Below are 15,471 nucleotides of genomic sequence, written 5' to 3' on the forward strand. Positions count from 1 at the left end.
CCGAGTAGTTCATTTTTCATAAAGTGAAGAAGAAATACTGCTAATAGAAATGGCAGTGCTGGTTGGGAAGCCCAATGCTGAGGATTAACATAAACACACATCACTTCTTGAGGGTCACCAAACCTCCCAGACGGGCCTCAGAAACCTCTCTGTTCTCTTAGGAGTAAATAGGCTGGCATTCTCTTTCAAATCTTACCCCAAGTGGGAAATCAAGAGACTTTGACCAAATGTAGGGGAAACATTCTGAGAACAAGGAGACGATGTAACTGGATATGTAGATTACATCTATTTCTGTTAGGCAAGAAACTAATATATTACTTATACTCAAAGTGAGCTCTGCAAAATGAGGACAGCCATGGCATTCTGTCGCTCTTTGGCCCTTCTACAGCACTACAAAACCTCTCTACATCACTTCCAAATTGCCCCTTTCTGTGTGTCTAGCAGAAAATAAATTGTGCCTTAGAGTTATCTTCAGTTGCCAAATGTCTCCTTGGTGCCAGAGGCACCTCTATCTAATTTGGAATGCTCAAATCAAGCTGCTCCATTTTTCTCCAAGGGGATGGTCATGCTCTGGGTTAACTTCACATGACACACTATTTCAAAGGAGCAACTGTTTTATCATGCAGCTCTGGGCAAGCAAACTGCTTCAAGGGGGCAGAAGAAGGTGGCCAAACAGCATGCCTCAGCTATCTCTCAAGAAGTGCACATATATTAACTTCTAATTAGGCAGCTTACTGCAACTCAGCCGTCACATTGTTATTCCCAAGTATCTTAAGGATTTCAGAGGGGAAAATTGTGGCACTCAGTTGTATAGGATCCGGGGGGGGGGGGGGGAGATGGTTGCAATACAATAAAACAGTAAACCCATAGTCCAATAAAACCAGTTTAGCACAACTTCCAAAGCAGATAAAAATACAACATATCCTTAAAACTCCAATAAAGCCACAACCTGGGCTTTCCACTTGCATCAGTGCAAGTCATACGAGCTGGAAACTTGTAGAATCTTTTGGCAGACAAACTTCCACAATCAGAGGAGCTTCGTAATGTGCACACTATAAGCAGTTTGTTGTTCATTATGTGAAATTTATTTTTCTGTATGTGTTTATTTTCTTTGTTATGGACTTGTGTTTGAAGTACTGAAAATGTCTACAGTTTTTTGTAGAGTATACCATTTTTGTGTGTATAATACAACACCCCCATGCCCCACACTGTACTATGAACCTTTCAGAACTGGATGGAAAGTGTTCATGTAATTTTGAAGAAAATATTTTCTAAATGCTTTAGATGAGATTGAAGTAAGTAAATACTCAGAGAAGATGCACTGAAATCAATGGAGCTACTCTGCGTAGACTCCACTTGGAGTAGTGTGTCCAGTTCTGAGCACCACAGTTTTAAAAGAATATTGACAAGTTCGAACATGTTCAGAAGAGGGTGACTGAGAAGATAAAAAGTCTGGAAACCAAGCCTTCTGGTGTACATGTGAGGGAGTTGGGAATGTTTAGCCTGGAGAAGAGGTGATATGAAAGCATCCTTCAAGTATCTGAAGGGCTGTCACATGGAAGATGGAGCTACCTTGTTTTCTGCTGAGGCAGAGAGTAGGAGCTGAACCAATTGATTCAAATTGCAAGAAAGAAGATTCTGACTAAACATTAGGAAGAACTTTCTGATGGTAAGAACTGTTTGACAGTGGAATGGATCTCCTCAGAACGTGGTAGACTCTCCTTCACTGGAAGCTGAATGACCATCTATCAGGATTCTTTACCTGCAATTTCTGAATTGTAGGGGGTTGGACAATATGTCCCTTCCAACTCTATGCTTCTATGAGTATGACTTACTTGGATCTCAATGTTTTTTCTATACAGAAGCTTTTCACAAAGGCTTCCATGGTGAATATCATAGATTTTCTTGCTATCATGCCCTCAGTATTAAACAAATGCAAACTGTATTGAGGTTGAACTGATGTCAGAAGGTCAGAGCTCTTTCATGGGAATGTACCTTATCACTTCTCTTTCCCAATGTCTGCACAACAAGGTTGATTGTTTGCAGCTTTATCTGAGAAAAAAAGAAAAGTTCGATAATATCAACTGAGGAAGAAATAAAATTCTTTTTCCCCCAATAGAAAATCCTTGCGGTATTTGGTTTCTGTGTTCTGGAACCAATTTAGCTGTGGAAAGCCAAGGTAATGGAAACTATCTTAAAAATGGCAAATGCATCCAAGTTTAACTTCCTGTCTGCATGAATATCATTCTTATGGCTGTTTGTCCCCCCCCCAAAAAAACCCCTCTCTTGTTATCTCTGAACATAACTGTGATCTATACAATTCTCCCAGCACAAAAAGTGATGTGTTTGAGATATGCATTGGGTATGGTAGGCATTGTTCAGTAGAGTAACAAGAAATAACTGCTTTATTTGATAGCGGACACAAACAGTATCAAACTAATGGAAAGCATTCTGCTTTTGTGAATGTTTCCTGTTAGAAATCTAACAGGACAAAAATTTTCAAGCCTTTAAATCCCAGCAGCTTCTTCGGAAGTGGCCCAGCTTAATGGAGTGTGTGCCATTGACCTACCTGCAGCCCTGCTTCTCATGGCAACCTGGGTGGAAGGCGAGGGAGCAGGCAAATCGTAGCACCAATCTGAAACTGGCGTTATTGGACCCAGATTAGGCCTGGTGTCATTAAATGACAGTGGGAGACTGACTCAAGATCCGGGGAATCCCAGGCTGGCTTAGACCTTCCTCCTCTTTCCCCCTGTAATGGTTGCCTGTGTGCATCTACCCCTTCTCCCCAATGTTTGATTGAAATAATAATGAAAGCCTAGGCAAGGCTTCCAATTTGCTTTGGGGCCCAGATTCCGGCTGGTTTGGTTGCTGGTCCAATCAGGGCTGCTCCAAAGTGCTGAATCAGGAGCCACATCAGATCCGTAGGATAGAGTGTGAGGAGTACAATCCTTGTTTAAGACCCTTACTTTTGTTTTACATATTGTGTATGGCTAAGAACATGGAGTTGCAGATCTAAGGGAACAAAGCACTGTTTCAGGCAATCCAAACTTCCTTTTTGCCAAGCTGAAAAATGGTGGGGGGTGGAGGTGTTTCCCCATTCAGCCCTGCCAGCCTCTAGTGCCTGCAGAGTGATGCAGGGCCATTTCATCAGCACATATATCCCTATCCTCAGTGTAAGTTTTTTTTCTGAGGACAGCAGATGATAACAGAATAATATGGAGGAAAGCACTTCTTCATATAAGCCAGAGACCCGTGTCATGTAAGGGTTTATCTGTTAAAACTAGCACTTTCAATTGCTCCTGGAAACAAACAGGAAACTAGTGAAGATGTTTCAACACAAGCAAGATGTGATCCATTATGATGTCAGTGGCAATTTCTGAACTGCTTTCGTAGATATTGCTAAGGCATGGCTAGCAGTAGGCAAGTTATGTATATTGGCTTGAGTAGTGAAATAGTCTAGATTAGGTTTTGCTGAATTAGTTTTTCTCTGTTGTTTTCATTTGCTCCTATGGTTAATTGCTCAATCTGCTTTAAAATTAGCTTTCTTCTAATAATATATTTACAATAACAGTTTCAATTGCTGCCTTTCCAAAAACTGCTAGTAAAAGCTAAAATTATTTTCTTTTGTCTTTGCTATTCACCCCATGCTCGAATTATTCACAACACTATTCACACTTATGGAGGTTGAAGAACTGTTTATGGGAGTCAGCCTGGAAATAAAGATGCCTTCTGAGAACCAGAGGAGGAGAGGCTAGGCTTGCAGGTCTGCTCCTCATGGACCACATTGACCTACACTATTTCATCATCATCATCTTCTTTTTTTTGCTTCTTGTACAAGCAGATACTAACAGTAAGTCACAATTTGTCTATTGACAATTGAGACAAATGTTTCTACCCAACCAAACAGATACTATAAATGGAATGAGCGCATGCTGACACAGGAAGATGTATGCTTAAAATCATTGCCAAATAGTGAGCATCAGTCTTAGTCTAGGGGAGCTCTTGCATAATGTATAAATAGGCTAAGTCTTGCAATCTAGAGCACAGCATGCTACAAAATGTGCTTGAGCAGCAAGTAGCTCTAGATCGCTCAGCTGAGCCAGGCAGTACACCACAGGTAAACTGAAAACAGCTGGGATAGAAATATGCCAGCAATCACTGGGATACACTGGAAATAGTTGAAGGGAACCAGTGCGGTGCCCTGGTTACATTGTTAAACTAGGATCTGGTAGACCAGGGTTCAAATCTCCACTTAGCCCTGCAGCTCACTGGATAACTGTGGGCCAGTTACTGTCTCAAAGCCTAACCTACCTCACAGGCTTGTGAGGATAAACTATAGACCACAACTAACTCCTTGGAGAAAAGGCAGCATATACATGTAAACAATGTCGTAAAGCGCCACAAATATGCTTTGAAAGGAAAGAATTTGCAACTCGGCCTTGATGCTGAAAGCTCTGAGGACTGGGTTTTCAGGATTCTTAGCTCTGACTGAACATCTACTAAGCACTACAAACAAAAGAAATGAAAAGCAGATGAGTTTTGAAATACAAAATATCTCTGGGGTTTGGAGTTTAATTTTTTTCATCATGATCTTGTTTATAACTTGTAGAAACCATGAAACCAATTCTAGGAGTTCTCAGTGTTCAGCTGACTCAAGAATGTCTGAAAGAACTCAGGAAGAGCAATCTCACCTGCCCCCGCCTTACACTGGGTTGGGGGAGTTGGGTTAGGCAGAGGTCTCCCTCTGCCCAAATCTCCCAGCTGAGCTGAACTTACCACTGTCTTGCGACTGTGTCAGATTCACTCACCCTGTAAGCAGAAGGATTACCATTGCAGTGGTGAAACTACCACTCTGCAAATTCCCACCAGTGGGAGCAGGGAGCTTATATATACAGTGGTACCTCGGGTTACATATGCTTCAGGTTACATACGCTTCAGGTTACAGACTCCACTAACCCAGAAATAATAGGTCGGGTTAAGAACTTTGCTTCAGGATGAGAACAGAAATCGTGCAGCAGTGGCTCAGCAGCAGCAGCAACGGGAGGCCCCATTAACTAAAGTGGTGCTTCAGGTTAAGAGCAGTTTCAGGTTAAGAACAGACCTCCAGAACAAATTAAGTACTTAACCCGAGATACCACTGTATTGTGAAATCTTGCCACCATCCCTCCAACATAAGGATGTTGAAACATAGCAGTACCCATGAGGTGGGAGGCAGTAAAGATGGAGTCTTTACTGAGGGGTCTGGCTGTTGTTTGGAGCTGTCCATTGTTCTGGGTGGAATGCACAGGTTCATTTTGTGGCCAAGGACAGAACCAGTGAATTTCACTTGGAGATGGAGGCATAGTCAAGTGACAGTTGGACTTTGTACATTCAGGAAATGGATGATCGTGAGTCCGCTTCCAGTCCCAGCAGACTGGATGTGTCCTGGGGATTGTTGGCACCCAGTAGAGCAGGCTTTCAACCTCAGCCCTCCAGATGTTTTTGACCTATAACTCCCATGATCCCTAAGTAGCAGGACCAGTGGTCAGGGATGATGGGAATTGTAGTCTCAAAACATCTGGAGGGCCGAGGTTGAGGAAGCCTGTGGTAGAGGCTAATTGCATGATATCTGCCACAGGCTAATTCCATTTTGCCTGTCTCTTCAAGGAGCACATATTGCAATGTATGCTCTCACTCTCATCTCCTGTTATGCTTAACATTAATCCTGATGGAGGATTCTGAAGAACTCAGAAGTTGTCTCACTGATTTGCAATATCTTGGTTGGTCCTAATAAAGAGATCACCCTACTGGGTGATTCTTCTTGGTAGCTCAAGAAGATCACAGCTCACCTAACACATCCTTCACGACTTTCCCTCCCCCTTTTATTTTTGTCAGAGCAATAATTTAAATCCTGCTGTTCTTTATGTGCATGCGCACAAACCCTCACACACAGAGCACAAATATTTTGCTTTCCGTTAAGGTTTATCTTCCAGCTTGGAAATGTTTGTTATCTCAAAGATGTTCTAGACATTCTGTGCCATCTTGCATGGAATGCAGACAACTCAAGTACTAAAACGTCCCCCAGGACATTTCTACAATGATATTTTGTGTAGAAAAACCATGTGTGAAGCTTTCACAGGGCTGCTGCTTCCATGAATCATTCTGATTACTCAAACTAATGGTGAATAACATGCAATTAATTCTAAATGACTGCCTTTTGTGAATATTTTCTTCTCCTTTTTTCTTTTCTTTTTTTGGTGCTGCCATGCCAGTATTCCATCAATCCTGACAAAACCTGTCCACTGTTTGGATCAAATGGATGACTAATAAAAATCTAAAATTACGAATAAAAATAGCAGGGCTACTGGTAATGCACTGTATTTTTTCCCCTCAGGTGGCATTATCATTTAAATAAAGCCATCCAGCCAAGCTGACAAAAACCTGGACAGAGGTTGAAATAGACTCCTGATATGATATTGGAACAACATGTAAAAGAAATTCCCAGGGAGTAACAGCTGTAGCATTCACATAAATGTTGCCACTGTGTGATGTTTCATAAATGATAATGGTCCAGTTATGGGCTATGTTCTGGCAATTTTGTTAGGCTTGCTCTCTGCCAAGACATGCCATTGAATAAGAATGCCTCCTTAGCAGTTCTGGCAAGCAGTAAATCTGTGCCATCATGTTTGGAATAGACACAGTCATAACAAAGGGCTTCAGAATAATTTGTTTCCTAGCATGCTATCTTTCTGGGCTTCTCATACATCCTTCCCTACAGATTTTATTTGGAATAATAGCAACAATGAGGTTCAGCTGCCTGGGGCAAACTATCAATTGAATCACCTGAAAGTTGTTTTTTTATTATTATTATTATTATTATTATTATTATTATTATTATTATTATTATTATTTAAAACAAGCAGCTACCAAACTTTCCCTTGTCCCCTCAAAAGGACTGACCAACTCAGAACAAAGCCATTTGGATACAAAGCAAAAATAATGAAATCAAAATGCTAGGCAGGTATCTCAGCAGGATATTACTAACCATTAATCTAGTCCAACTAATTGGCACTTGTAGAGGGCAGGATTTTTCAGCTACCTACCTTTTGAGTTTAAAAAGAAAAGAAAGCGATGTTTTAACAGCTTGCCACTGTGGTCTGGCCACAGTGCAACGTAAAGTGAGTTTGTCATGCTTCCAGCTTTAAAAAGAAAAAGAAAAAAGAATATATGGGAATGTGAGAGCATATTTCATATGAATTGCCTTGTAAAACCTTCCCATGCAAATTGTAATAATGTCACAAATCACAGCGGGGCTTGTTAGCAGCCTTTGGGACTTCTGTCTGAGAATTGGGTGGTAAAGGGGGAAAAGACTATATACATATGGGGCTTTAAAGAAATGGGTATATAAAGGTTTATTTAATATGAGTCAGGCATCAGTGTAGGACCCATTTTCCACATTGAGGTATATGGATTATTAATAATATGAAGAAAGTACAACTGATTTGTGTGCAAAATGCTGCTTCTTTTTTTAAAGCTCTCTAACATCAAGTTGTGGTGCCAGGTCCAAATCCAGAAGTAGCATTTGTAGATATAATAGTTTAGAGATGCTGCCTTCTTTGCCAGGACTTGAATTACCCACATTACCAGACTTTTATCCTACCTGCTTGAACACAGAACACAGAGCAATGAAAATCGCAGTGAAGAGTTACATTCATGTATATGGGAATAAAATGGTGGCAGAGGTGGAGAAATGGAGTTCTGGGCAAACATCAGTTGAGGTATGGTGGGATGCTACAGCTTCACCCCTGCCTGAGGAAATTTTGATGCAACAATGTGTCTGAATACAATAAGCTGAAGAAAGATGGAGCTTATATTTATTTTGTAGTGACTAAAGCATGGGTAGGCAAACTAAGGCCCAATCGCCTTCCAAATCCGGCTCACAGACGGTCTGGCCAGCAGTATATTTTTACATGAGTAGAATGTGTGCTTTTATTTAAAATGTATCTCTGGGTTATTTGTGGGGCATATGAATTTGTTCATTCATCCCCCCCCAAAAAAAAATAGTCCGGCCCCCCACAGGGTCTGAGGAACAGTGGACCAGCCCCCTGCTGAAAAAGCTTGCTGACCCCTGCCTTAGAATAAATCTCGGTATCAAGATCCCCTTGCAGGCACTTGGTCTTCAACATACTTGATGAGAGAATGCAAAACAAACAAATGAGCTTTTCTGATTATACCTATCCTGAATTAGCAAATAAATTTACGTGCTGCATTATTTTGTACTCTTGCATGTCACTGAGTTACCCATCCTCCATAATACTGTGGTATCAGAGGCTGGATAAATCCATGAAAGTTAACCACCAAGCCCTGGTTCATGCATTAGCTGACTGGTGTGTCTGCTCTCCAGATGTCTTCCAATGTAGGTGGCATACCATACTATAGGAAGCAGATTCAAAATACCTTGATTTTCCATAATGTCCATTGCCCCCTTGGAGACCCAAGTGTGTGTTTTATGAAACAAAGACTCCTCTTCCATCTCTGCTTCTCAATAAGCAAGTGGCCACAGCCCTTTTAAATGTGGGTATTTGTCCTGCAAATATTTGTTTGTTAGAGAAGACTTTAACACATGCTTTTAACTTTCACTCCAGTCTCAGCCTCACCTAGCTGCATGATAAACTAACAAAACACTATTTTTTTTTGCCATCTTCTCATATACAGTCAGTTTGGGGGCTGTTTCAGTTTAATATCTGCCGAGCCTTTATGCCACAGATGTTTCACAGCAGTAGTAGGAATGATTAAAACAAATCAATAAAAGCACAGGAAGGAAGCTGGCGAGTAGCACTCCAATTAAATACCACCCAACTGTCAAAGGTCCCATCCCAGCAACAGAGAGTAAACTCATCCATCTGCAAGTGAGTCAACTGTTTGCAGCCAACAAAAATGGCTCTTGCTTGTTACTGCATATGCGGACAGGGCTACAAAATGGCAAAAGTCAAAAGCTTGACTATGTTATTCTTGAATTAAGTTACTCACTTGCAGTTCCTCCCCCCCCCCCCGAAATCAAGGTCAGCTGCTTTTGTACATCTCCTGCATAGAATGAATAAGAGCGAAGTGCTATAATCATGCTTTTTACTCCTGTCTCAGCAGATAAGGCCAATTCTATACTTGCTCTTCCTTTTATTAGCTTGTTGGAGTGACGTAGGATAAAAAGCATGTGGTCTCTAGATGCCTTATTCCAGTACCCTCAAGATTATCAGTTTCAAAAGAAGCAAGCAAGCAAACAAGCAAGCAAGCAAGCAAGCAAGCAAACAAACTGGTGAAATTGCTGGGGGGAAATGATGTGGTTCATACATTTGACTTTGTTTCAGAAAACTAGACATGGTTTTTCAGGGTATAATGTGGACTCCTATGGTTGTTTTGCTTTGAAGTCCCCAACATCCAACTAACTCTTGGAAGATACACTTCTTCAGCAAAAACTATAGTCTCAAGCTGGAATATGTCACAGCAAGAAAATACAGTCAGACCTCAGAAGTAGAATGGAATCTGTTCCGGAAGTCCCTTTGACTTCCGAAACATTTGGAAACCAAAGTGTGGCTTTTGATAGACTGCAGGAAGCTCCTGAAGCCAATTGGAAGCCCCGTCAGACATTCAGCTTCCAAAAGAACAAATGAAAACGTCAGACATTCAGCTTCCAAAAGAACAAATGAAAACTTCCAGTTTTTGATTGTTTGGGAGCCGAAACGTTTGACTCCCAAGGCGTTCGGGAGCTGAGGCACGACTGTAACAGATTTTGCAACATGTTTATTATACATACAAGGTAGCCATTATTATATATAATAATAGATGCTTTGTAAGGTAAGCAAGTATTATTTGTCTCCATCTTAGACTGTGAAACATTGGTTTGCTGTGGCCAGCTAGTGAGTTCAGACAGGTCCTTGGGCTGTATGCCACTGGGAATTATTTTTTAATGTTTCCTCTTTTCATATGCTCAGATATTAATATTTGCATGGGTGTTTTTTTTAAAATTGTAATGTTTTATCCTATAATTGTTGCACTTTATACAGTATGTGTACTTGGTGGACTTTTCAACTTTTGGCTGAAATGTGGTTATAAATCTGCAAACAAATGAATAAAACAATGTTACCCGAATCTCCCTACCACATTTTGCACTTAACTGTCAGCCTCCAGCATGTGGCTAAATAAACTATGTGCAGCAGACTTTAAATCAAATTTGAACACACCAGTGCCCAACCGTTCTTCTTTAAGTATTTAATTATAAAAGACATGCTTGTGCTTGGATCGGCTTTACCATTAAACAAGATTTGAGATGTAATCGTTTGATTTGCAAAGCCTAAAATAAATGACCACTTTTTCTTAATGTGAAAACAGTGTTGCAGTGCAAACAAATGTCAGCAGTAAATTTTGAATGAGTAGGAATTTATGGAGATGGTAATAATGATGAATATATAAATACGCATTTAGTTCCAACAGGCTACTAGGTGCTTTATTAGATATATGACAATCGGGCCCAGAGCCAGCAAGCTAACAGTTTCTACACACATTTCATATTGACTCATGTGCATGGAGGCATCTTTATGAAGACAGACCACTACAACCAGTGAACTGTATCAAGCTCCTTATAAGGTGATCCCATGGTCCTGCTTCCTTAGGCTAATGTCTGCATGTAACCACAGCTGGTTTGACATCCCTGTCACAGGAGAGATAAGCAGAGTTTCTCTCAGTTCACCATTCATTGTGTACACTAGTCAAAGGCCACGGTGAAAGAGAAAGAACAATGGATTCATAATGAATTAATCAAACTATCAAAAGAGCAATGGTTTTAGTTTGAAATTATTTACATTTTCATTGTAAAAATATTTTTGCAATATTAAGATGTTACAATGCAACACAGGGCATTTCCCCATAATATACAGCACTCTACTCACCTTCAAACAAATGTACACAGAAGTCATCCACAGGCCTTCCCTATATAATATGGGGTGGTCAGGGATCCACCAGCAGAAAGATGCACACAAAGATGTCAGAGCCCATGCCTCTTTGCCCCTGTTCACACCTTGACTGTTTGAATGTTTAGGAAAATGCCTGTGCAAGCTGGTAGCTGCAGTCATGTTCTTAACTGGCAGCTGAAGCAATGAGCTGCAGAAATGAAGTAGAAACAGCCACCTCATAATAACCTTGCTGCCACCATAGAGTTGAAGGCATCTAGTCCATTCCCTTGCTCAGTGCAGGACCTACAGTGTAGGATGGGACAATAGCACTGCAGACAGATAGTTGTTCAGTCTTTGCTTAAGTCGTTATAGGAAAGGACTGGCCACCACTATCTCCTGATAAGATCTGTTTAACTATTTTCCAGCTCTTATGGTTAAGAAGCTTCATTCAATATTTAGCCCAAATCTGCTTCTCTGAGATTGCCATCCATTGGTTCTTGTCTTGCCATCCAGGCCAACACAAAGCTGCTCCCATCTTCTGCATGACAGTCCTTCAGATATTTGGAGTTTGCTATCATGTCTCTCCTTAATTTTTGCTTCTCCAGGCAGGAACTAAATGTGAGCAGGAACTAAAATGATTTAGAAACGGTTATATGTTGGGGAATCAGCTCTGGGTGTGACCAGTAGGGACAAGAAGCTAAGGAACCTACTAGTTACATTTTTGTGCATGGTTTGGTAGCAGGCAGCAGTAGAGGAAGCCACACAGAACCAGTGTGGTATAGTGGTTAAGAGCGGTAGACTCGTAATCTAGTGAACCGGGTTCGCGTCTCCACTCCTCCACATGCAGCTGCTGGGTGACCTTGGGCTAGTCACACTTCTCTGAAGTCTCTCAGCCTCACTCACCTCACAGAGTGTTTGTTGTGGGGGAGGAAGGGAAAGGAGAATGTTAGCCGCTTTGAGACTCCTTAGGGTAGTGATAAAGCGGGATATCAAATCCAAACTCCTCTTCTCGGGCACCTGGGGTGGTGCGCCCAGGGGCAGGGCGAACTGCCCATAGGGGCGAGGCACGCAGTGCCCTTAGGGAAAGATAAGATGGGGTGCACAGCACCCTTAGAGAAGGACGGGGTGTGCGGTGCCCTTAGGGGTGGGGCAGGGTGTGTGGCACCCATAGGGACAGGGTGCGCTATGGGGGCTGGGGCCTCAGCCGCCCTACAGCTGGGAGGAGGCAGCGGGCGGACATTGTGGAGCCTGTGGGCAGCCAAGATGCGTGGCTCGGGCACACTGCAGGCCCTGTGGTGAGTGCCACCCGCCATTTTGTCACCCCATTCAGTGGGGCACCTGGGGCAGATCGCACCTACCGCACAGTCCACACCCCCTGGTAGCAGGATTCCTTCTAATTCAGTATCTGTGAATCATTTGTAATCTTGCAAATACTACAGAACCTATTTCTCTTCTTCAACTGTTGCTTGTCAACCCCCACAATTAGCCATGAAAAGACAGCAGAAATGCAGGTCCAATATGCAGGGCTTTCAGAAAGTTATAATGTTCTAAATAAAAATGGAATGACAAATAGATTTATCTTCCCACAAGCAAAACATCTAGTAGTAATTATGCACATTTCCTATGCATCTCCATATGTTGCTGTGTATCTGTGAAGAAAACATTTTTGTAATGAAAATATAAATAATTTCAAACTGAAACTTACTCTTTTTATGGTTTGAGTAATGCACTCAGCAAGGAATCAGCTGTTCTTTCCCTTTTCCCATGGCCTTTGACTGGTGTACACAATAAGCTTGTGAAGTATAAGAAGCTCTGCTCACAGCTTCTGTGTCAGGGAGGTCAAGCCAACTGTTGTGCCCTAAACACACACTTATGGAGATCTTCTGTTTAACAATGATCTGGAATTCGGAGGACAGAAGAAAATGCATTTCCTGGGATCCACAAGTATTGTCTGAGCACTGTAGCATCTGGAATGAGTGGATGCTGGAAACTTGAGGCTAAGGATAACTCTAGATTATTTCTACAAAGTTATGTCACTTAAATATCCCAGGAGTGACACAGCAATATGATAGTTAGTGAAAGCCAATAACTACATTTGAACTCAACATTTTGTTAAATCACAAATGAAATCACAATAGTATTTCTGGTGTACCACCACAGGCTGCTCTGTAAAACCGAGACTAAGTTCCATTACTTCCAGAGTGCTTGTTTCCTTTAAAACTGTTAGTACCCAGAACTACTTAGCAGACCAGTCAATCTCCTAAGAATGGTATTCCGACTCCAATGCTCACTCCTAATTGAGTGATAATGATGGTGTGTGGGGGTCATACACTTCAGCTTGTTATACTTCCATGTATTAATAAATCAAGGAGGAGATTAGGTGCCATTTTCTTCCATTTTTCTACCTATAAAATGCTATTAGCAAATTACAGCCTTAGCATATCAATTACCTCTTGACTGTAAAAAGTAGATTTATGGATGACCAGGGACTTTGGCCAATTTCATCATTAGCATATTCAAGATATAGAAAAAGATTTTGAGAAGTTAAGAGTACAGACATTTCAAATCAATCATTGAATGCCAGTGCTTTGAATTTGCTAAAGATGAAAAAGACCAAAGTCATTTCTCAGCCATAAATCTGCTTTAAATTATTTATTTATTCTATCCTCTTCTCAAATTTTTTGCAACAGCTGAGATTAATTTTTTAAAAAAATTAAATGAAGTGGGTTCCCAGGAAGGGCTGAATCAACTATATGAATAGGGCTATAGCCCTTTTCAAGTATTCAGCTGAACATAGGAGGGTTAAACCTTTGTAGAATAGTGAGTGGCATGCACAAAAGCCCCAGCTCAATAGTCCCACTGGCATGGGCTCTTCTCTGCATTCAGATCTCAAGGGGGCTTCTGAGCATTGTTAAGTGTTATTGTTTAATTGTACATTGAAATGGAAAACAACTCTATGTGTATTGCTAAAGATTTAACATTGTAAAATTCCATTGAGCTAAACTAAATCTCTCAGAGAGCCTAGCAGTTAAAAAATAACCAAGAATGGATCTCTGCTTGCTGCCTTTTCAGGAGGTATTTAACTTAGATGATATGGGGCATTCCATTGCAGATCAACCATTTTGAATGTGTGAGTTAGTCTTTGTTTTCAAGCCACCAAAGAGGATGGTGTGTTAATGACTCTCTTTCCAGAAGCAAACAGCCTCCAGACTAATGGAGTCTGTGTGGAGAGAAAGAGCTTTGTTTTCAGTCCTGGATACAATAATTCCATATGTCTAAGATATTGTACCTATGCTAGGCTCAGCACATTATATTATGCAATTATCTTGATGTAACATTTTATGTCTGTTTTTGGAATAAGTTCTGTTAGTAAAGATTCTATGCACAGCCTCAAAACTCACAAATAGAAAAGTATCCATAGAAATGGGACAAGAAGATGGTGAAGGTACCTTTAATGAAACTATGCTCAGTGCAGAGTCATGATCCAAATATATAAGAATTATTTAATCATCAACGTGTCTCATGAACTAATCAGAGAAGCCAGTCAAGGAATCCTCTACCGCTCTGCAGGATATAGCTGACCATGCACAAATCAACCCTGATGCTGCAGAGGTTGGAGATCACCAAAAGCCTAAACCCTTTTAGATAGTTCTACATCACCATCATTCTGACCAGCAAAACACATCAATCCTGTTTCGGACCTGGCAGGCGAGAGAGGTCAGCTATCTAATGAAGCAGACCCACATAACCTGAATTTACATGCAGACTGCCTGAAGCGCTCCAGAGAGACAAGAAAAGCTCTTGAATCAGCCTTTAATTCACTGTCCAAGATGTCTGTCAAAGGGGGTTGGAAGATGGGCTCAAGCCGCAGCAAAAACAAAAACAAAACCCTGATTTATACGGATGTCTGCATGTAGCCTAATACACCAGTGCTCACCTAGTTAAGGTTACCTGTGAAACTTTCTGCAGTCAGAGAATTAGAGAAGTGGAGCAACAGTAAGGAGGGAATTGCGTGGATATTTTTTAAAATGGATGTTTTAACATCCAAAGTGTATTTGTCTGAATGTTTGTGAATAAGAAAGGAAGATCTGAAAGCTATTTAGATTATAGCCCCCCGCCCCAGCACACACCTTAGATAGTGATATGTGGCATGTAAACTTTCTTTCAGAAGCCGCATTGCTACCTCACAGTCTTGGAGAGTGATGAGACCAAAAGCAGTAAGAAAGTGGCTCTTTTCGCAGTCGTGTTTCTGTCAGGCATTTCCAGACTGTCAGTATTTAGCGGGAGAGATTCAGGCACATATTGGAAAATTTAGGTTTATGCAATCAAAGTGGACTAAAGCACTCTTGTCACTCTGGTGCCACAAATTCACATTGAGCAACAGCAACAACAAAACTCCTGACTTTCCGTGGAAAGGAAAGTGAGGGTGAAACGCTTTGAAAAGTGTAGAAAGATTCACTGGAAGATAAACCCTCTCCAAGCAAGTCAGGATACATTCCGGACAAATGCTCTTTGTTGAATAACCTCCCTACAAACAAATCATAAC

General features: G+C 41.2%; 1 protein-coding gene across 1 annotated transcript in view; it reads left to right on the forward strand.

Moving 5' to 3' along the window:
* The window catches only part of LOC308586118 (uncharacterized protein), a gene marked incomplete at its 3' end in the record, with an annotated part of 58,479 nt that overhangs the window by 11,224 nt on the left and 31,784 nt on the right, over window positions 1-15,471 (forward strand). The window lies entirely within an intron of this gene.

The sequence above is a fragment of the Podarcis bocagei genome (genome assembly GCF_964188305.1).
Source record: "Podarcis bocagei genome assembly, chromosome: 4".
Classification (NCBI taxonomy): Eukaryota; Metazoa; Chordata; class Lepidosauria; order Squamata; family Lacertidae; genus Podarcis; species Podarcis bocagei.